An 8,897-nucleotide genomic window follows, 5' to 3' on the forward strand; every position below is an offset into this window, starting at 1 on the left:
GGGGACGGTGTTGAATTCTGTGTGTGGGACTCTGCAAATGATACAGCCAACAGAGAACTGAGCTGCAAGACGCAAGGAGGGAATCTGGCTCGGCAGGACTTGGTCCCAACCGGTGCTGGTTCAAACGTCCAGAGTCTGACACCAGGAAGTTGCTTTTTGAGAATATTTAAGCACAGCACAAGTTTGGAAAGAAGTTTCCTGATGATAATTATCTCAATCCTGTGTGTGTACGTTGAAGCTCTTTACAAAGTGTATGTGGCCTCTTCCTTAAAGACGGGGCTCTGTTGACTCAGAAACATGCTCAGGACCAGGCGTAGGGAGGAAGATAACACACGAAGTGGTCTGAGAGATTCAGGTGTGGCCTGGCCCTAAGATAACACAGAAGTCATTTAGGCTGTTGTAAAGCTCAAGTGACAAATCCCACAAGGAAGGGTTCTATTGGCTGAGAAACAATGCCTGAGAGCCGAGGCTCAGCAAATAGCCTGGGGCATTCGGGTGGAGCCTGGCCTTGCAGACGGCAGAGAACACCTGGCCATAAACTTCCTGGTTCCCAGCATTTTGGGTGGAAAACAGGTAAACATGCTCCTTTGAAGAGACAAGCCTGCAGCTTTCACTTTCCCTGTATCCCTAGGGCTTACCAACACGCACAAGGACCTCATCTTTCCACTTTCTGCAACCCCTGATCCTCCTGCCTCTACCAACGGAGTACTCAGATTACAGACGTGCACCTTGGTACCGGGCTTAGGTTGTATACTTTAATTTTTTCCCATCACTTTTAAAATGCTCATTTAAAAAGGTTTATCTTTTTTTTTTTTTTTTTTGGTTTTTGAGACAGAGTTTCTCTGTGTAGCCTTGGCTGTCCTAGACTCGCTTTGTAGACCAGGCTGGCCTCGAACTCACAGCGATCCGTCTGCCTCTGCCTCCTGAGTGCTGGGATTAAAGGTGTGCGCCACCACGCCCGGCTAAAAAAGGTTTTTCTTAGACGTGTGTGGCTGTGGATGTCTGTAGTGGCAGATGTGTGAGGAGGTGGAATTTGGGGCACTTATGAGCCCCCCCTCCCCCAGAGTGGGCCCTGGAAGAACGGTAGGGGCTCTTAACTGCTGAGCCATCTCTCCAGCCCCAGGGCTCAATTAATTAATTAATTAATTAATTATGTTTATTTTCGAGACAGGGTTTCTCTGTGTAACCCTGGCTGTCCTGGACTCACTTTGTAGACCAGGCTGGCCTCGAACTCCCAGAGATCCTCCTGCCTCTGCCTCCCGAGTGCTGGGATTAAAGGCGTGGGCTACCACACCAGGCATCAAACATACAATGTTATTCAAACCACCACACCACCCATTCCCTGGACACATAACAACCCTCCTGGTGCTCAGTTTGAATCTCTGGTTACCTGTTGGGAGTTGGTCTGATGCTATGTATTCTAATGCTAATTACCGGCCCCCAGGATCTGGTTGCTTCCCAGGCAGGCAGGTTTGCACCATCATTCGCACCAGTCTCTCTGTAAACCGTGCCTCACCTAATTTAAAGTGATTGGTTAATAAAAACCCTGACACTTGGGGCTTGGCAGAAGGAAGGGAGGGGGAGTTTGGGGTTCCCAGGCTGTGGTCGAGGGTCCATGAGGTGGGGGAGACGAAAACGGAGAAAGGATTGGGCTAGGAGGTCACGGCCAGGCGGAGCAGATCGAGCCCAGCTAGGACGACTTAATTGGCAAACAACATGGGTTGTGTAGCTGAGAGAAAGTTAAACAGCTTAGAGGGTTGAAATCTGCCCAGCTCCAGTGTGTTAGCTTGTAAAATAAATCGCAGGCTCTCTATTTTGGAAGCTCTCAATTGTTTTGGAAGCTAACGGGGCTAAAGAAAACTGTTCCCTTATTAGATGAACTCATACACTTACCTCAGGTATACAAGGCTTACCTGAATGGGCAGCGAACAATAATTGAGTTTTCCTTTATCTCTGTTCACTCAGAATTAGGACAATGCTTGGCACACAGTAGGTGCCTAATAAATCTCTGTGTACACACACACACACACACACACACACACCATACACCCACCCCAGGGTGATTGGAAAGGGAACACCTTCAATCTCACTAGGAGTTGGCTACTTTAAAATAAAAAGATTTGGGCCTGGAGAGATGGCTCAGAGGTTAAGAGCACTGGCTGCTCGTCCAGAGGTTCTGAGTTCAATTCCCAGAAACCACGTGGTGGCTCACAACCATTTATCTATACTGGGATCTGATGTCTTCTTCTGGCCTGCAGGTGTACATGCAGATAGAGCGCTCATCTACATAAAATAAATAAATCTTAAAATAAAAAGATCTATTTTAAAAGTTTTACATATATGAATGTTTGTCTGCATGCATGCCTGTCTGTGTGCACACTTGGTATGTAGGGAGGCCAGGAAAGGATGTTGGGTCTCCTGGAACTGGAGTTAAAGATGGCAGTGAACAGCCATAGGGATGCTGAGGACCTAACTTGGGTCCTCTGCAAGAGCAGTAAGTGCTCTGCACCGCTGAGCCAGTCTCCAGCCCTGAGCTGGCTACTTTGACAGCGTGCTTTGGCCTCCCCCACCTGACCCCACTGCAGTGATAGCTGACCGACACCGTCTGAGGACTTGTACTTTGACCAGGAGGACTTAGTAGAGCCCCAGGTGCTAGAAGGCTCATGGGGCAAGCTGACTTGGTGACAGAGACCACTGCCTGGGAACCTTTGGGGCCTTTCTCTTCTGGGAATCAAACCCACAGTCCCTCTCCTTTCCACCAGGGGGCAGTGCTGACCAAGCCTTTCGCGTGCTCCCTGGAGCTCAAACAGAAGCGTTTCGGGCTGGAAGGGACTAAGCCAATGTAGATTCACGGTGTGTGCCCTTTGAGAACCCAAGCGTTTGAGAACGCGCGCAAGGGCTCTTTCTGTCTGTGCGCAAAGCGATGTAACAGCCACCCCGGCTCTTCAAGGCGCTTCTCCAATCCTGCACTTCTAGAGAAGCCCAGTCCTGACTTTTGCATCAGAACGGTTGTACCTAAACTTTGTGTGAATATAAGTGTGTGTGTGTGCAGTTATTTTACCAGTATGGCCTAATAATGTTTATTATTAGGCTTATAATTATTATAATGACAGTAGTTTCTAAGCTGCCAGCAATCAATCAAGACACAGACACTTGGTGGCTGGAGAGATGGCTCAGAGGTTAAGAGCACTGACTGCTCTTCCAGAGGTCCTGAGTTCAATTCCCAGCAACTACTTGGTGGCTCACAACCATCTATACCGGGATCTGATGCTCTTTTCTGGCCTGCAGGTGTACATGCAAGCAGAGCATTGTATACATAACAATAAATAAATCTTTACAAAAAAAAGACAGACACTTGTTACATTTTAAAATAGCCTTAGTTAACCTGGGGCAGGGCAGATATTAATCCCCTAAACTACTTCCCATAATGGGGCAGGCATGGGATCCCTGTCCCAATCCCATGCCATCTGCTTCTAATAATTTCTATCAAGCTACCTCCCATCCATAATGCCACATACTTGTTAATTATCTCCATCTGGGCCAAGTCTCCATCTACACCGGCCATGTGCATCTCCTCCACCTAACCCATGGCGGCGCAGCCTTCTTCTCCTCTGGTCTCTCTCACAAGATTCTCCCTGTCTCTCCAAGCCCAGGCACCTCAGCCATGACTATCCCATTTGCCCTGCCCAGGTGTGATGACCTTTTATTGGCCATATAGGTTAGGCTCTAGGCAAGGTACAGGTGGGTCACAGAGACAGCAAGCAGTAGTTAGCATCAAAATACATTAGACCAACCCCCAACAATCTCCCTTTTCTGTCTAATTAAAAAGACCATTTAAAAAATATACAGTAAGAACAATTATGAAAAACTATAAAAGCCAACAGGTAAGACTTACATTCATAATGTCTAATCAAAAGGTATTTGGCAACTCTGAAGGAAATATTATCTATTCTGTCTTGGTGAGTCTAAAGTTTTGACCCTAAAGCAATATCTATCAAAGCTCATATCTATCAGCCTAAAACATCTCTGTCTCAGCCAGTCTCAGACCTATTCCCATGTAGTGAAATTAGCAATATAAATTAATTGCTTGTTCTGCAGTTTGAATTCATGTAAACATAGACTGACTTAAGTTAGCAGTCTCTTTTTTATCCAGGTCTGTTTCATTTTGTCCTCTTTCTTTCTTTCTTTCTTTCTTTTTTTTTCGAGACAGGGTTTCTCTGTGTTAGTCTTGGCTGTCCTGGACTAACTTTTTAGACCAGGCTGTCCTCGAACTCACCGAGATCTGCCTGCCTCTGCCTCCTGACTGCTGGGATTAAAGACGTGTGCCTGGCCTGCTCATTTTGACCTCTTTCAAACGAACATTAACAACGAACATACAATTATTATTATATTGAAATCAAAATAAGATTTATAGCTCTAAATGTCCTTCTCTAGGTTCTATGGAGCTTGATGTATAGGCCAGGCTGCTACCTGTTTCCTGAGAAAAATGTATCTCATTTTAGAGATGAGCTGGTTGCCCTGAGCAAAAGAAAAGGCATTAGCTTACTCTAGGCATCTTGTACCTGGGTTTTTATTTTTGTTGCATGTGTTTTTGTCTCACTCCTTCTCTCTGTAGGGGATGGACGCTTCCATCTTTTAAGCATATATGAATTGTAGCCTTTGAGTTTCTGGGACCTAACTAGGCTAATGTGTAGTTTGTCACCTGTAAGTCCTCTGTGTCTTTTTGCATCTGGTGTGACTCCACCTGTCCCCCATGAAAGTAGCGCACGTTTAGAGGGATAAGCCAGCTGCTAGAGCAGTGGCATCTCCACTCAGCATACAATGGCTTTTTGACATGGGAGCCATGCAGCTTGGATGTCTGTCTCCCGATCCAACCTTGGTCCTTACATTGACTAACAGTGCCCTTGGCACCAGGTCTCCCGTGAAAGCTCCACTTTTTTTTTCCGAGACAGGTTTCTCTGTGTATCTCTGGCTGTCCTGGACTCACTTTGTAGACCAGGTTGGCCTCGAACTCTCAGAGATCTGCCTGCCTCTGCCTCCTGAGTGCTGGGATTAAAGGCGTGCGCCACCACCGCTGAGTGAAAGCTCCACTTTTGTTTTTTTAAATAAAGATTTATTTATTATTATGTATGCAGTGCTCTGCTTGCATGTACTCCTGCAAGCCAGAAGAGGGCGCCATATCACATTACAGATGGTTATGAGCCACCATATGGTTGCTGAGAATTGAACTCACGACCTTTGGAAGAGCAGGCGGTGCTCTTCACCACTGAGCCATCTCTCCAGCCCAAAAGCTCCACTTTTAAGGAGATTGGCTGGCCTGTTTTAGAACAGTGACATGATGTTATCTTACATAAACCTAAGATTGATGTGGATCCATCCTTTAGATCAGTAAGGACATGTAATCATTATTAAGAAAAAGGAACGTACATAACAAATTTAAGGAAAAAATTGTCAGTTTAAATTCTAGGCTGTCTCTGCAATTAACTTTTCTTCTGAGCAGTAGATTAGGCCCTGTGGAGACCAGGTTGGTCTACAACTCAAGAGTTCTGCCTGTCTCTGTCTCCATGGTGTTGGGATAAAGGGCGTGTGCCACCGCCCTGCACAAAAATTTCATCTCAATTCCAGTCAAAATCTTTAGAAATCTCAAAAAAAAAAAATCTTTAGAAATCTCAAGCAAAAGTCAAGCACAGAAACAAGAAAATTCTAAGTCTTGAGTCAGTTGTACCAATTTAGGCTTCAGTTAGTGAAACCCTGTCCACCAGTCTTTGGAATTTAGTTATTGCTATCTCTTTTTGGTGGACTCTTTCCAGAAAGAGCTGACAAAGCTAAGGAGCTTTGAATCCCAGCTGCTATCAACTCTACAGAGAAGAGTTCAGTTCTGCTCTTGTGGCCAGTAACATAGCCTCACATCTCTCGGCTTTCTGTCTTTCTCCCTGAACTTTTTTTAGAGAGAGTATGGAGAAGTGTGGCTATCACTAAGCCCATTGCAAACAGTTCATAACCATCAAAACAAAGACCCTTCCCAACCGCCCCACCCCCAACCAACCAAAAAAAAAAAAAAAGAGTCAGGAGTCTCTGTCATGGTGCCTTGGAGAGGGATCAGAACAGTCTATTTTATTGTTGTTTTTTTTTTTAGGCCATTAACTCCATTTCACAGGCTAGTTTATAAGACTGCTAGCCTCCAAGTTCTGCCTCTCCAACTGGCAAGCAAGACAGCAAGCAGTGACTAGCATCAAAATCCATTAGACCAACCTCCAACAACAGTAAGCATATGCAGATGCGTGTGTGTGTGTGTGTGTGTGTGTGTGTGTGTGTGTGTGTGTGTGCATGTTATGGATCTTCCCCGACATTTACCTCACAGTCTTGTATACTAGTACAGCAGTTCCTTGGTATCCATGGAGACTACTTCTAGGACCCATGCGGATGCCAAAACCAATGATGCTCATTGCTGAGCTTAGTTTTCCTTTTGAAACAAAGTCTCCTTTAGCCCAGGCTGGCCTCAAAGTTAGTACGTAGCTCAGGATGCCCTTGGCATCTGAGCCTCCTGTGTCCACATCTCTGAGTGCTAGGGTCACAGGTACAGACATAAACCATGCCTGGTTTATATAGCAGTGTTAGGGTAGAGTCCAGGGCTTTGTGCATGCTGGCCAGGCATTTTACCCACTGAGCCATAGCCTCAGCCCTAGTTCTTAAATTTAACCTAGGTGTGTTAATGTTCAACCTATGCATATATCCAGGGGAGGAAGGGTCAGCGTTAAACCACCAGCACAATGCAGTGCCCAGTGCTATGTAAATGATATGCATATAGCCGCTAGGCTGTGTTGTTTAGGGAACAGTGACAAGTCTGTACATATTCTCTGAAGCTTTGATTCCTCCTTTTTTTTTTTTTTTGAGACAAGGCCAGACTGGTCTTGAACTTATGATTCCCGTGCTTCTGTCTGGATTATAGGCTGCAGCCGCTTTTATGTTTATTTATTTTGTGAGTGTGTGTGTGTGGGTTGCCATGGTGCAAACATGGAGTTCAGGGCATAGTTTAGAGAGTTGCTTCTCTTCTTCTACTGTGCGAGCCCCCCAGGGATTGAATTCAAGCCATCAAGCACGGTTGCAAACACCTTGACCCTCTAAATCTCTTGGCAGGTCACTAGCAAAGAGGCTAATACGCCATCCTGTGGCAAGTCCTTGTTAGCCACATCTGTGTCCATGGCCTTGGTTGTGCAAGGAGCTAGCATTCTGGCACTGCAGATCCCCACCATCCTATGTGATAATATCTGGGCAGAGACCATGTCCCCTAGGTGAGGGCTGGTAAGTATAACACAGTAGGGGGCCTAGGACACTGATGGCTGGGCACCAATGGAGATGAGCTGCCCGCTAGTGTCCAGGCTCAGGCACGACTCCTGCCTCTGCTGGACCACAGGCTGGCCTGGGTACCAAGCAGTCTGCTCACCAGTGCGTCTCGCATCTATGAGGTGGTCCACACAAGAGCACTACATAATGATAAGAACTGGACAAGTTAAGGGTTGACTACCACGGGGGAGGCCTAATGAGGTGACAGGCCAGCCCTGGGTAGAGGGGTCATCGGGGAGTTTCAGGGTGATAGGAAGAGGTGTGGAGGCCTCAGAAGCTTCCGCAATTGCTGGAGGTTTGTAGCTCACGAGCCTCTTCGCATCCTGCAATACTGACTATAGCCAGCAGAGGCCGCCCCAGTCATTATTTTACAAAGCCTGTCCTGTCCTGGGAACAGGCCTTCCCCACCTCGTCCTGCCCCAGTTTTACTGTGATGGTGGCACACAGGACCTCCAGTGGGCACTCAGACGACCTATCAGATGCTATTTGTAGAACTCCTACTATGCACCAGCCTAGTCAGCTAAATACCTACCTAACAAAGAGCCAGTGAAGAATCAAAGAGAGCCCAGCAACATGGCAGTGAAGGCAGAGGCTGTTTTTTTTTTGCCGGGGGTGGGGTGGGGGTGGGGGTGGGGGAATGGGGGTGGTGGGGGTGGGGTGGGTAGACAGGGTCTTATGTAACCCAAGCTAAACCTCAAACTTGCTATGTGGCCAAGGATGATTTTGAACTCAATTTTTTTTTTAAAGATTTATTTTATTTATTGCATATGAGTGCTTTATCTGCAGAAGAGGATATTAGATCACATTATAGATGGTCGTGAGCCACCATGTGGTTGCTGGGATTGAACTCAGGACCTCTGGAAGAGCAGGCGGCTCTCTTAACCACTGAGCCATCTCTCCAGCCCTGAACTCAATTTTTAAGAGCCAGTCTGTGTGCACACACACACAATGCAGGTGTATGGGTGTGTGGGTCAGACACTCGTCTCCTCCTACCTTTGTGTGGGTTCCAGAGATCAAACCCAGGTTGCCAGGATCATGTGGAAAGCAAACGCCTTTACCGACCGAGCCATCTGCCTGGAACTGTCCATGCGTCCTGTGCCTCAGTTTCCCCTTATGTGAAGTGGAAGTGGTTACAGATAGACCCTTTCTGAGGGCCTTTCCCCAAGGACTGTCGGGTCAGCACAGTATTGAACTTGCAACAATTATGTCTAGGAGAGTATTTTCACAAGGTTCATGGCTTGGGCTTTTGCTACATTAGACAGACGGACAAGAGGAGGCACATTCATTTTTTTTTTTTTGCATTTTTTTAAAGAAACAAAAATCCTCCACTTCATCTTCCCCTCCTCTTTATTTTTTTTAAAAAGATTTATTTATTTATTATTTATACAGTGTTCTGCCTGCATGTCAGAATAGGGCACCAGATGTTGTGAGCCACCATGTGGTTGCTGGGAATTGAACTCAGGACCTTTGGAAGAGCAGACAGTGCTCTTAACCTCTGAGCCATCTCTCCAGCCCCCGGCACATGCATTTTTGAAAAGATTTATTTATTTATC

The sequence above is a fragment of the Acomys minous genome, assembly GCF_964271855.1.
Source record: "Acomys minous genome assembly, chromosome: 13".
NCBI classification, from domain to species: domain Eukaryota; kingdom Metazoa; phylum Chordata; class Mammalia; order Rodentia; family Muridae; genus Acomys; species Acomys minous.